We start from the raw sequence: 12,186 nt of genomic DNA, 5'->3' as shown, positions 1-12,186 counted from the left end.
CAGAAGATGGAATTCCATGCTTATGGATTAGCAGGATTAATATAGTAAAAATGGCCATCTTACTAAAAGCAGTCTACAGATTCAATGAAATCCTGATCAAAACTCTAACTCAATTCTGCACAGAGATATGAAGATCAATTCTCAAATTAATTAGCAACAATGAAAAACACAGAATGCAAAAAATTCTCAACAATAAAAGAACTACTGGGAGAATCACAATCCCTGACCTCACATTGTATTACAAAGCAATCATGATAAGAACTGTATAATATTGATTCAGAGACAGGAAGATCAATGGAATAGAATTGAGGATCCAGAAATGGACCCACACAACTATGGTCACTTAAACTTTGACCATAGGTTAAAGAAGCTAAAACCATCCAGTTAAAAAAAGACAGCAAGTGGATCAAGGATATCCACATAAAAGCAGATACCCTGAACCTAATAGAAGAGAAAGTGGGCAGCAAGAGCCTTGAACACATAAGCAGAGGGGAAACTTTCCTGAACAGAATACCAATAACTAATGCTCTAAGGTCTAAAATCTGCAAATGGGACCTCATAAAATTGCAAAGCTCCTGTAACACAAAGGACACTGTCAATCAGACAAGACAGCAAGCAACAGATTGGGAAAAGATCTTTACCAATCCTACATCCAATAGAGAGCTAATATCTAATATGTACAAAGAACTCAAGAAGACTCCAGAGAACCAAATAACTCTATTAAAAATGGGGATACATAGCTAAACATAGAATTCTCAACTGACAAATACCAAATGGCTGAGAAGCACCTAAATAAATGTTCAACATTCTTACTCATCAGAGAAATTCTAATCAGAACAACCCTGAAATTCCACCTCACAGCAGTCAGAATGGCTAAGATCAAAAATTCTGGTGACAACAGATGCTGGCAAGGATGTGGATTAAGAGGAACACTCCTCCATTGTTGGTGGAATAACAAGCTGGTACAACCACTCTGGAAATCAGGTTGGCAGTTCCTCAGAAAATTAGACATTGTAGTACCTGAGGACCCAGGTATATCACTCCTGTGAATATACCCAAAAGATATCCCACATAACAAGGACACGTGCTAGACTATGTTCATAGTAGCCTTATTTATAATAGCCAGAATCCCGAAACAACTCCTGACAGAAGATTGGATACAGAAAATGTGGTATGTCTATACAATGGAGCACTTCTCAGATATTAAAAACAATAAACAATGACTTCATGAAATTCTTAGGCAATTGAATGGAACTTGAAAGTCTCATTCTGAGTGAAGTAATCCAATCACAAAACAAACCAACAAACAAACAAACAACCATCAGATGCACTCACTGATAAGTGGATATTAGCCCAAAAGCTCGGAGTATCCAAGATAAACCTCACAAACAATATGAAGCTCAAGAAGAAGGAAGACCAAAGTGTGGATGCTTCAGACCTTATTAGTAGGGGGATCAAAAATACTCACAGGAGAAAATATGGCGACATAGTTTGGAGCACAGATTGAAAGACCATCCAGAGATTACCCCACATGGGGATGCATCACACATACAGCCACCAAACTCAGAAATTGAGGATGTCAAGAAGTGCATGCTGAAAGGACCCTGGTATAGCTGACTGCTGAGAGGCTCTGTCAGAGCCTTACAAACACAGGCAGATGCTCTCTGCCAACCATTGAACTGAGAAAAGGGTCCCCCATGGAGGAGTTAGAAATGAATGAAGTAGCTGAAGGTGTTTTCAATCCCATAAGAACACAATATCAACCAACCAGATGCCCCTGAGCTCCCAGGGACTAAACCACTATTCCAAGAGAACACAGGAATGGACCTATGGCTCCATCCCCATATGTAGCAGAGGATGGCCTTGTTAGGTACCAATGAGAGGAGAAGCCCTTGGTTCAGTCAATGCTTGATGCCCCAGTGTAGGGAAATGACAGGGCAGGGAGGTGTGAGGGGTGTGAGTGGTGTGAGGGGTGTGTGGGTGTGTACGGGATCACCCTCATAGAAGCATAGGAGGGTGAGATAGCGGGTTTCTGGAGGGGAAACAGGGAAATGGAGTAACATTTAAAATGTAGATGCAATTATTAAAAAAATAATAGAATGGTAACATATTTACAATGATTGGGCTCATGAAGTGAGTGTTCTTAGACTCAAGTGATTTGAATCAGAAATCAATAAAAGAACACAATAACCACAAAACAACAGAAACTGAATAACTCTATTTTCAAAGTCCAATTCACATAGAAAAACATTAATTTAGAGCAGTGACTCAAGGAATGACCATTCAGAAACTTACCCACATGTGGTCTATATATATACAGCCACCAAAACTAGATAAGATTGATGAAACTACAAAATCCATGCTGAAAGGGACCGGATATAGATCTCCTTTGAGAGACACATCCAGAGCATATCCAATACAGAAGTCAATGGTAGCAGCAAACCACCGAATTGAGAATAGGACTCCCTTGGGGGGAATTAGAGGAAGAATTGAAAGAGTTGAAAGAGCTGGCAACCAAAAGAGCAACAATGCCAACCAACCAGAGCTTCCAGAGACTAAACCACTACCCAAACCAAAGACTGTACATGGACTGACCCAGGGCTCCAACTGCATATGTAGCAGACAATAGCCATGATGGGGCACCAGGGTAAGGGGAAGTCCTTGGTCCTGCCAAGTTTGGACCCCTAGTGCAGGTGAATATGGGGGGCCAAAAAGGGGGATGTATAGGGCGAATATCCATATGGGGGAGGGGAGGCGAGGGGAGGGAATGGGACTTATGGACAGGAAACCAGGAAGGGGAATAACGTTTGAAATGTAAGTAAAGAAATATATCTAATAAAAATAAAAGAAAAAACATAAATAAAACAGTGTGAGAAATGAAACTGAAGTTATAACATGTAAATTATGGGACATAATTAAATTATTGGTAGAAAGTTTTTAATTCTAAAGTCATAAAACATTGGGAAACAGTCATCTGAAATCAAAATAATTAACAGCTAGAAAAGTAAAGGACACAAGAAAGAATAGCCATAAAATATGAATCCATATAAATATAAAATTAATAAAGTAAAGGAGAATTCCATGTAAAGGCATAAATGGTGTTGCTGATTCCCATTGAAGAGTGTATAATTACTGTTGGAAAAGAAAGAATCCCAAGGCTCACTAAGCTGTGTAGTCATTCACAAGCAGTCCCTGTACCCTGAACACCTGAAAACCTATTATTCCACAGATACCGTCATTTAAGTTGTCAGATGTGAATGGAAGTCATCTTTGTCTTAAATTCTTTGTTTTCTGTTTTCTTATATTTCTGATTCCAATGTGTGGAAGCAAATCTGAAAACAGAGAGATCCACATAAATTAGGAAATAAATGATAAAAACCTAAGAGAAAAGTTCATTTTCCTCCTCATAGCCCTTCATTATATGTTAAATAAATGGCAATCTCCTCTGGCCAATATGTTCCCAGGAGGGAAGAGCAGGAGAAGGCTGTGAGGTGAAGAGTAGGTCTCAGTAACAAATGATGAGCCCAGAGGCCATGTTCTAAGGAGGCAAACAACTCCAGGAGATGGTTTCTGGGTCTCGGTTTTAATTTATTTCTGCTCTGTACTATAATCCCTTCTGGCAAAATTTCATGGAGCAACAACATTTAATGATGTTCATGTATTGGCTGTGACTGGAGAATTTTAAATGAAATCAGTGTCAGTGTTTGGAGAACCATGGTTCAGAGAAAGCTTGGAGCAGGTTGTAATGAGGGATTGTGATATGCCTTGAAAAATACCTAAGGTGGGGGTAGAGTGGCAGTCAAGACAAGAGGGCACAAGTATTACACTGAGATTATAAATCATTTGTACTGAAGGATCCTCACAATGTAGCAGAGAAAAACTTACTGTAATTAGTCAGGCAGAATCAATGTCATGTTAGTTACTTCTAAAAGAATGGTGATCTCACAAGTCTTGGGCTTAAGTATCCACTGAAATCCGGATACTCACTCAGCTTTAACAATACTGACAATGCAGTTTCCCAACATCTTACTCAATTCTATATCACTCAATGCAATGGTTTCTTCAAATTTTAATGTCTGGTATTCTAAGTATTACCAAACTTTAGAATGACTCACATAGTTTACTGAAGAAATAGTTAAGCATTCTTACAACTCTATATGTATTAAAATATAAGTTTTATGAAGGAGGACGCATGGAGTACATGTGCATGCATGTATAAATAGTCTTATCACATATTCCTATCCATGTATTTATATATTAAAATACATATGCAAAGCATATAAAGAAAACATTTATAATGAAAATGTGAGTCTAATATGTGTGAAATAAACAACTTCTAATATGTTTAATTGTATTAGCATTCAAATAGTATTACTATTTCTTAAAAACTGATAATTGACTACTGGTCCATTATATGGTTATTATTTTTAATAATTTAAATATTATTTTGTGTGATATACATAGTGTCATATTTTCTACAATGAAGTAATAATGGTACAGTGTAAAAGTAATACATTGATGAAGCCTACTTACTATGAACAATATTGTTTTGAGATGCATCCACTTATCTTCATGAGGAATTATGTAAAGATTTAGTTTAAATGGTACTCACTAAATTTTAGTAACTCTGCCCATAAATATTATACAGTACTGAATTAAGTGTTATACAATTTCAAGAAATAGAAAATGATCCTTCTTCAGAAAAATGCTTTTAAACCCTGGTGAGGCTGGATAAGTGTAGTGGCTACAGTGGTAGCATAATGAAGAAAGAAGCCAGAATCACAGCGTCCACACCGCCTCCTCTCACAAAACTGCAATGATGCATAGTGTAAATGGTTGCTTAGGAAAGCTATATTTTAGAGAACTATAGTATAGGGAGCTTTTAAAGAAAGAATTTTGGCTCTTAAAGAAAGAATGGCCCCATTTTATGAGCTAATTCCAGAAACTGAAATCATTTGACTCATTTATTTTATAATTTAGATTTGTTTGTGAGTATATATAAATATGTGTGTGTGTGCTCATGTAACATATTCTAGAAATTGAAAAGAATAATTTGAATTCTTGCTAAAATCCCTTCATTATGGGAGATGAAAACAGTGTCTAAGCCTTCCTATGAAGATTCCAAGATTGAAAAGATGGTGAATACAATAAGGGGATGTGGACCTGTTTAAAAGAAGTCTTTGGTGTGTGATTCTCATCTCCATTGTCAGGATATCAGCAGTCCAGTTCAAAAGGAGGCTGGTATGGCTGTTTCCTGAGGGGTTCTACCAGTACCCAGACCAATACTGATGCAGATACTCAACAGCTAAACATCAGGCCTAGTATGGGGACCCAATGGAAAAGCTAGGGGGTACTGGAGGAACTGAAGGGGATTGCCACTCCGTAGGAAGAACAATTTCAACTAACTGTACCAGACAGAGTTCCAAGGGAATAAACCACCAATCAAAGACTACACATGGGGGCACCCATGACTCCAGCCACGTATGTTGCAGAGAATGGCCTTATCTGACATGAATCGGAGGGAAGTCCTTGGTCCTGTGGAGGCTTAATGCCCCAGCATAGGGGGATTCTAGAGGGGAGAGGTGGAGGAACACCTTCATAGAGGTGAAGGGGAGGAGGGAGAAGAAGGATTGTTTGGAGGTTCTGTGGAGGGGTAACCAGGAAAGGGAATATCACTTGAAATGTAAATAAATAAAATGATTAACAATAATAAAAAAAGTGCCACAAACACTAATCAGCAGAGGAGGCATGATCCACCAGAAAAAGCCAGGCCTCCTCCCAACAGTCATAAGTCAGTTGCAGAGGCCAGAACCACGTGGAAAGCAAGAAATTATCTGCTGTCTGTCTCTTAACAAAGTGAAGATCACCAGAGATGCAAGACCAGCAAAGCAGCTTTGCACACTTAGTGTGCAAGGGCAAGAGCTCTGTCTCTGTATGCCGAGTCTTACTTATACTCTCCAAGCATCCAGTGTCCCCTCAGGGTCTGCTTCAACAAACATCACATGAGTCTGCTTCAGCAAAGCATTACATAATACAACCAGAAATATCCGCTTCAGGTAACTGACAGAAGCCTGTGTAACCACAGAGCAGCTGACATGAGAAACCTTTATCCACCATGGATGTGGGCTTCCCCATTGTTACGTAGATGGAATCCCTTTCAATTACCTTCTCTTAGACTGTAGGCTGTTGTTCAACCTGAGACCCACCCAGAGCACTTAAAATTAAGCAGAACTGGTTACAAATGATGAGAAAAAAATGACTGAAATGTCAGGTGAGAGTCTAATATCCCTCACCATTTTCCTGTGAGAGATTTTTCAAATTCACAGGCCTAGCTGGATAAAGGTTTATAAATAGCTTCAGCCGATAACATGAAGATGATCTTGCTTTGACTCAGAGACGAGATCTTTCAAACTTGAGCAATCCATATATGTGATTAATCATTCTGGAACTTTTTAAAAGTATAAATATTATTCAATTACTCAGTCACTACCTATGGAATTCCAAATGCTGTGAGGGTTATTTTCTGAGATTGCAACTACTTCTGGGTATAGTGTACGCTTGGTGCCTCACTCCATGTGAGCTGTTACAAGTTACATCAGACTAGGTAATTTATAAACAGCAGAAAATTGTTTCTCCCCTTTACAGAAGGATGCAATCTGTGCGAGGGAGAAGTTTCTGGTAAGGGCTGTGTTTCTGCTTAGTGAATATGCCTTGAAGAATACTTTCTCCTAATTGTGGTGAGTCAACACCTTCCTCAAGTCCATCACAAGAACAAGTCCAACCTTTTTGGCTTTGTACTCCTTATTTTTTTAAAATTTTTTATTAGATAAATTTCTTTATTTACATTTCAAGCGTTATTCCCCCTTTCCGGTTTCCTGTCCATAAGTCCCCATTCCCTCCCCCTCCCATATGGGTATTCCCCCTATACATTCCCATTATTGCCCCCCATATTCCCCTGCACTGGGGGTCCAATCTTGGCAGGACCAAGGACTTCCTCTTCCCCTGGTGCCCCAGCAAGGCAATTCTCTGCTACATATGCAGTTGGAGCCCTGGGTCAGTCCATGTATAGTCTTTCAGTAATGGTTTAGTCCCTGGAAGCTCTGGTTGCTTGGCATTGTTGTTCTTATGGGGTTGTAAGCTCCTTCAACTCTTTCAATCCTTCCTCTACTTCCCCCCAAAGGGGTCCTGTTCTCAGTTCAGTGGTTTGCTGCTAGCATTGACCTCTGTATTGGACATGCTCTGGATGTGACTGTCAGAAGAGATCTATATCCAGTCACTTTCAGCATGCATTTCATAGCTTCATCAATCTTATCTAGTTTTGGTGGCTGTATATGTGTGGGCCACATGTGGGTCAGGTTCTGAATGACCATTCCTTGAGTCACTGCTCTGAACTTTGCTTCCATATCCCTTCCTATGGATATTTCTTTTCCACTTTTAAGGAGTGGGAACATCCACATTTTGATCATCCATTTTCTTGAGCTTCCTGTGGTCTATGGATTGCATTTTGGGTAGTTCGAGCTTTTTGGGTAATATCCACTTATCAATGAGTACATACCAAAAGTGTTTTTCTGTGATTGAGTAATCTTACTCAGGATGATATTTTCTAGTTCATTCCATTTGCCTATGAATTTCATGAAGTCATTATTTTTGATAGCTGAATAGTACTCCACAAAACATTCTCAGCTGAGAATTATCAAATAGCCAAAAAGCACCTAAAGAAATGTTCAACATCCTTAGTCATCAGGGAAATGCAAAACAAAACAACCCTGAGATTCTACCTCACACCAGTCAGAATGGCTAAGATAAAAATCTCAGGAGACAGCAGATGGTGGTGAGGATGTGGAGAAAGAGGAACACTCCTCCATTTTTGTTGAGATTACAATCTGGTATGACCATTCTGGAAATCAGTCTGGAGATTCCTCAGAAAATTGGACATTCTACTACCTGACGACTCAGCTATACCTCTCTTGGGCATATACCCAAAAGATGCCAACACACAACAAAGACATATGCTTCATTATGTTCATATCAGCCTTATTTATAATAGCCAGAAGCTGGAAAGAATCCAGATGCCCTTCAACAGAGGAATGGATTCAAAATATGTGGTACATCTGCACAACGGCTTTGTACTCTTTATCATTGTCTACAGACCCTACCACTTAATGTTACTATATTGGTGATATAAGCATGCTACATACATGCTCCTTTAGGTAATATTTTAGTTTGCTAAAGTTCAATTAGTCTAATAAAAACATCTTTGCCCTTGCTGCTCCTTCCTCAGTGTGAGGGAACACTTTATTATTCTTCCTTTCAAACCCTCCCATTCCTCACTCAATTTAAAGATAAAAGGCAATACACCACTATGCACCTTCTTGCATTTTAAAGAGGCTGTTGCTTAAACTTTTGCAATAGTGGTTTATGGTGTTATTTTGTATTTTATGAATTCTAGTTCAACATTAATTTACTTGAATTCACCATGGCTTTCTGTGACACTGCCCATCCTGTCAGAGATGTTTCTTTATTTGACTTGAAACCCTTTCTCAGAGACATGAAATAAGGGTGCTCTGCCAAACCTAATTGTGCTTGTCAGGAGAAAGCTGCATTGTCGCTACAAAAATTGTCAGAACAAATTAAGTCATAAGGAATGTAGTACTTCATTTGCAAAATCATGTTCTACAATGTGTTTCATTCTATGTGACTTAGCATAGTTCTCCGAGAATAGGAATAAAACATTTACTCTCTTTAGAGTCATATGAACACCATAAAGAATGACAGTTTTGTGAAAGCTGTCTCCAGCTAAATTATACCTACCTCTGTACTTTAAAAACAAACACTATATTAAAGAATGATATAAATTTATTATATTGACTGTTATGTCAACATCTTACCCTTGTGATTTTCTTAGAATACACACTGAATATCTCTGCTAGGAATATTTGTGAGAAAATGTTGTTAAATGTGTAACATCACTCACAAATTCAATACACATTCAGCATTTACATTCACCATGGATTGAGGATAAAGACAGCCAGACCTGAAAGACGACCTGCTCGTTTAGTGATTAAGTCATTTTTTAATTTCAATGTTCCAGACCACATATTAGGAAATGACAGTAATAGTAGATGTCCTTTGACATTTGTGACTTAAAGAAAAATGAAAGTTTTGAAGCACTTGGAAAATTATATATCTATTTTAAAAAAAGTACCAGGAAATATAAGACAAAGTCAGCATTAGGAGCTTTCTCGACAGATGCTCTGCTTTTGTGCTGGAGCTCATTGCTTTTAAGTGAAAAGAGTGTAAAAGAAGTGAGGAGAAAGGACATGCAGCATATGAATTTGGAAATAAAGAAGGTTGTATTTAACTCTGCCTTTAATATTTATTTCTATATTATATGTAGCATATGATAATTATATAATTTATATTGTACATCGTATATTATATATCATACTGATATATTATAATACAAAATCATTATATAAAATACAATTATACAAATATACACATAAAGCAAATGTACTGAAGTAAGCAAAGATCATGGCTGGACTAAAAGAAGTTGAACTCCTCTGTGAGCTTCGGAAACAAAATGAAAGCAGTGGGGATGGTACAGGGTTACTGTGAGAATTTAGCAGACAAAGAATGTAAGAACCAAAGGCACAGTGTTATACTTAGTCAAAAGAAGAAAGAAGGCAGAATTTTATTGGTCAAGGACATTATTTTCTGAAAAAAAATCAATATTTGGCTTTTCAGAGAGAGCAAGTATGCAAATTATTTCCCTAGGATCTTCAAATTCCAATCTTGATTTCAGTAGCATTTCTTTTCAAAGTCTAGACATTTTATCCTTCCCATGGGTATTTAATCATGAAAAACCTTCAAATAAACAGAACACAATGGTTGACACTAATCAGTCTCATGACTATCACCTAGATAATGCCATTAAGATTATACGATCATACATTAATACATAAAATGCATAACCATTAAGATTGTACTATCATACATTAATGTGTAAAATGCATATACTAATATATCATCATTTTTATAGTTATATTTATTTCATTTTCACATGTCCTGGAATCATAAAATCAATGAATGTTGAGTTAATAACTCAGAACTTCCAGCTTCGTTTTTCAATATGGAATACTTATTATCTATAGGAGGGCAGAGGTAGAGAGCGTGCAGATGTGAATGATGACGTGAATGCTGGGATGGTGCTATTGCCCTCAAGCCTGGACACACATCTGCTGCATTGTGTTGCCAATGATTTGGGAGGGGCGTTAATATTGTCTTCAGATAATGTGACTTTCATGTGCTGGAACACTGTTCTAAAAATTGAACAGTATTTTTAGGTAACCAATCTTGAATGTCTTGTCCACATTATGCTCCATAAATTAAACTTTTAAAATGTTCCAGTTTGGGGCTACAGAGATTTCTCAGTGGCTGACAGAACTTGCTGGTCTCACTGAGGAACCTGTTTAGTTCCCAGCACCATATGGACATTCTTGCCTGTAACTACACTTTCAGAAAGTCCAGCACCCTTTTCTGGCTACTGTGGTTGATGGCAACATGTACAGTGCACTTATATACGAGCACAGAAAACACTCATTCACATAGAATACAAATAAAAATATTGTTTTAGAGTTCTATTTCAAAAACATATACTTTCTTAAAACAGTTGATATACAATTTTATTGTGTTTGATAGAAAATAAAAAATTTTGCTACAGTTACCAAAATTGCTGCAAACATATGACTTTTCTGGCTTTCAAGAGCCTGAGTCCAGAGAATTTTATAACAAGACCTGCCTATCTGTGTCTGTCTGTCTGTCTGTCTGTCTCTGTCTTTCTTACGTGTACATGTGTGTGAGTTTGTGTGTGCATGCATGCGTGTGTGTGTGTGTGTGTGTGTGTGTGTGTGTGTGTGTGTGTGTACAACACATCTCTGGGCAAAGGGAAGGGCATTTTCATAAAATCTAAGTGCATATATACAAGAGAAGGCAGACTTGAATTTTGTAAGGAGGGCAAAAGTAATTTTTCCTGTCAGTTGCAATGCAGATATAGACATAGTAAGTCATGGTTGTAGAAGATTCACTGTTCTGAGGTTGTTAGGCCAGGAGAGCAAGCAGTGGTCTAGTCAAAATGTCAAGGAAGAGAGTCATGAAATAAGAAAGACTTAGAATGGTCAAATAAATTATCCAAAGAGTTATTCCTGACTGGGACATAATGTGTGTGTTCTAGAAAGAACTGTGAGCACCCCAAGGGAGGTAAAGGTAGCAGCAACCTTAAACAGCAGCTGATCTTTGAATGAACTTCCCAAAGCACACACAAAGCCATGCATAGATCATGTAGCCTTCACAGAACGGCAGGCTCTTGAAGGAGCCTCTGTGAAAAGTATTACATGAACATTAAGCAATACAGACACACAAGAGACTCCTAAAATTCAAGGCTAGAAAATAAAATGAGAAAATAAATTTATAACACATCTTCTATATCAGAAGCAGATTCGTCAAATAAGCCATAGCCAAAAGAGCAAAAAATCACTAAAATATGTATTGTATTTTGGAGGATGTTTGATTTTCAATATAACAGAAATCATGTAACACATTGCGATGAATAATCAGGGTAAAATGTTGGTTAACAGAAAAAAAATTAGATATGTTGGTCCTAATGCCAATACATGTGAAACAACTATTATAAATAAATCCATGGCATAAAGAACCGATTCCTAAAACTAAAAGTAAATAAACAAAAAAAAAATAAATTATAATAATGACCTAAAATGAGTTAACAAAAAAAATCTATTAAAAGACATTAAGTAGAAAATGTAGTGCTGTAAATTACCATACCCAACAGGAAAAACCTATCGCATTGGCTCTACAGATTTGAAGGGATTGAAAGCATGGAAATATCCAGTAGATAGTCACAGCCCCCAGCTGAAGGATGGGTCACCCACACATCTCAAAAATTTTAACTGAGAAATGTTCCTGGCCAAAGGAAAGACAGGGACAGAGATAGAACAGATGCAGAAAGAAAGGCTATCCAGGCACTGCCCCTCTTAGGGATTCATCACATCTGTAGATACCAAACCCCCCACACTATTTCTGATGCCAAGAAACACTTGCTGACAGGAGCATGATATGGCTGTTCCCTGAGAGGTTCTACTAGCACCTCTGAGGTGCTGGTACAGATAC

The sequence above is a fragment of the Rattus norvegicus genome, chromosome 16 (genome assembly GCF_036323735.1).
Source record: "Rattus norvegicus strain BN/NHsdMcwi chromosome 16, GRCr8, whole genome shotgun sequence".
Lineage (NCBI taxonomy): Eukaryota > Metazoa > Chordata > Mammalia > Rodentia > Muridae > Rattus > Rattus norvegicus.
This window is presented reverse-complemented; position numbering follows the sequence as displayed.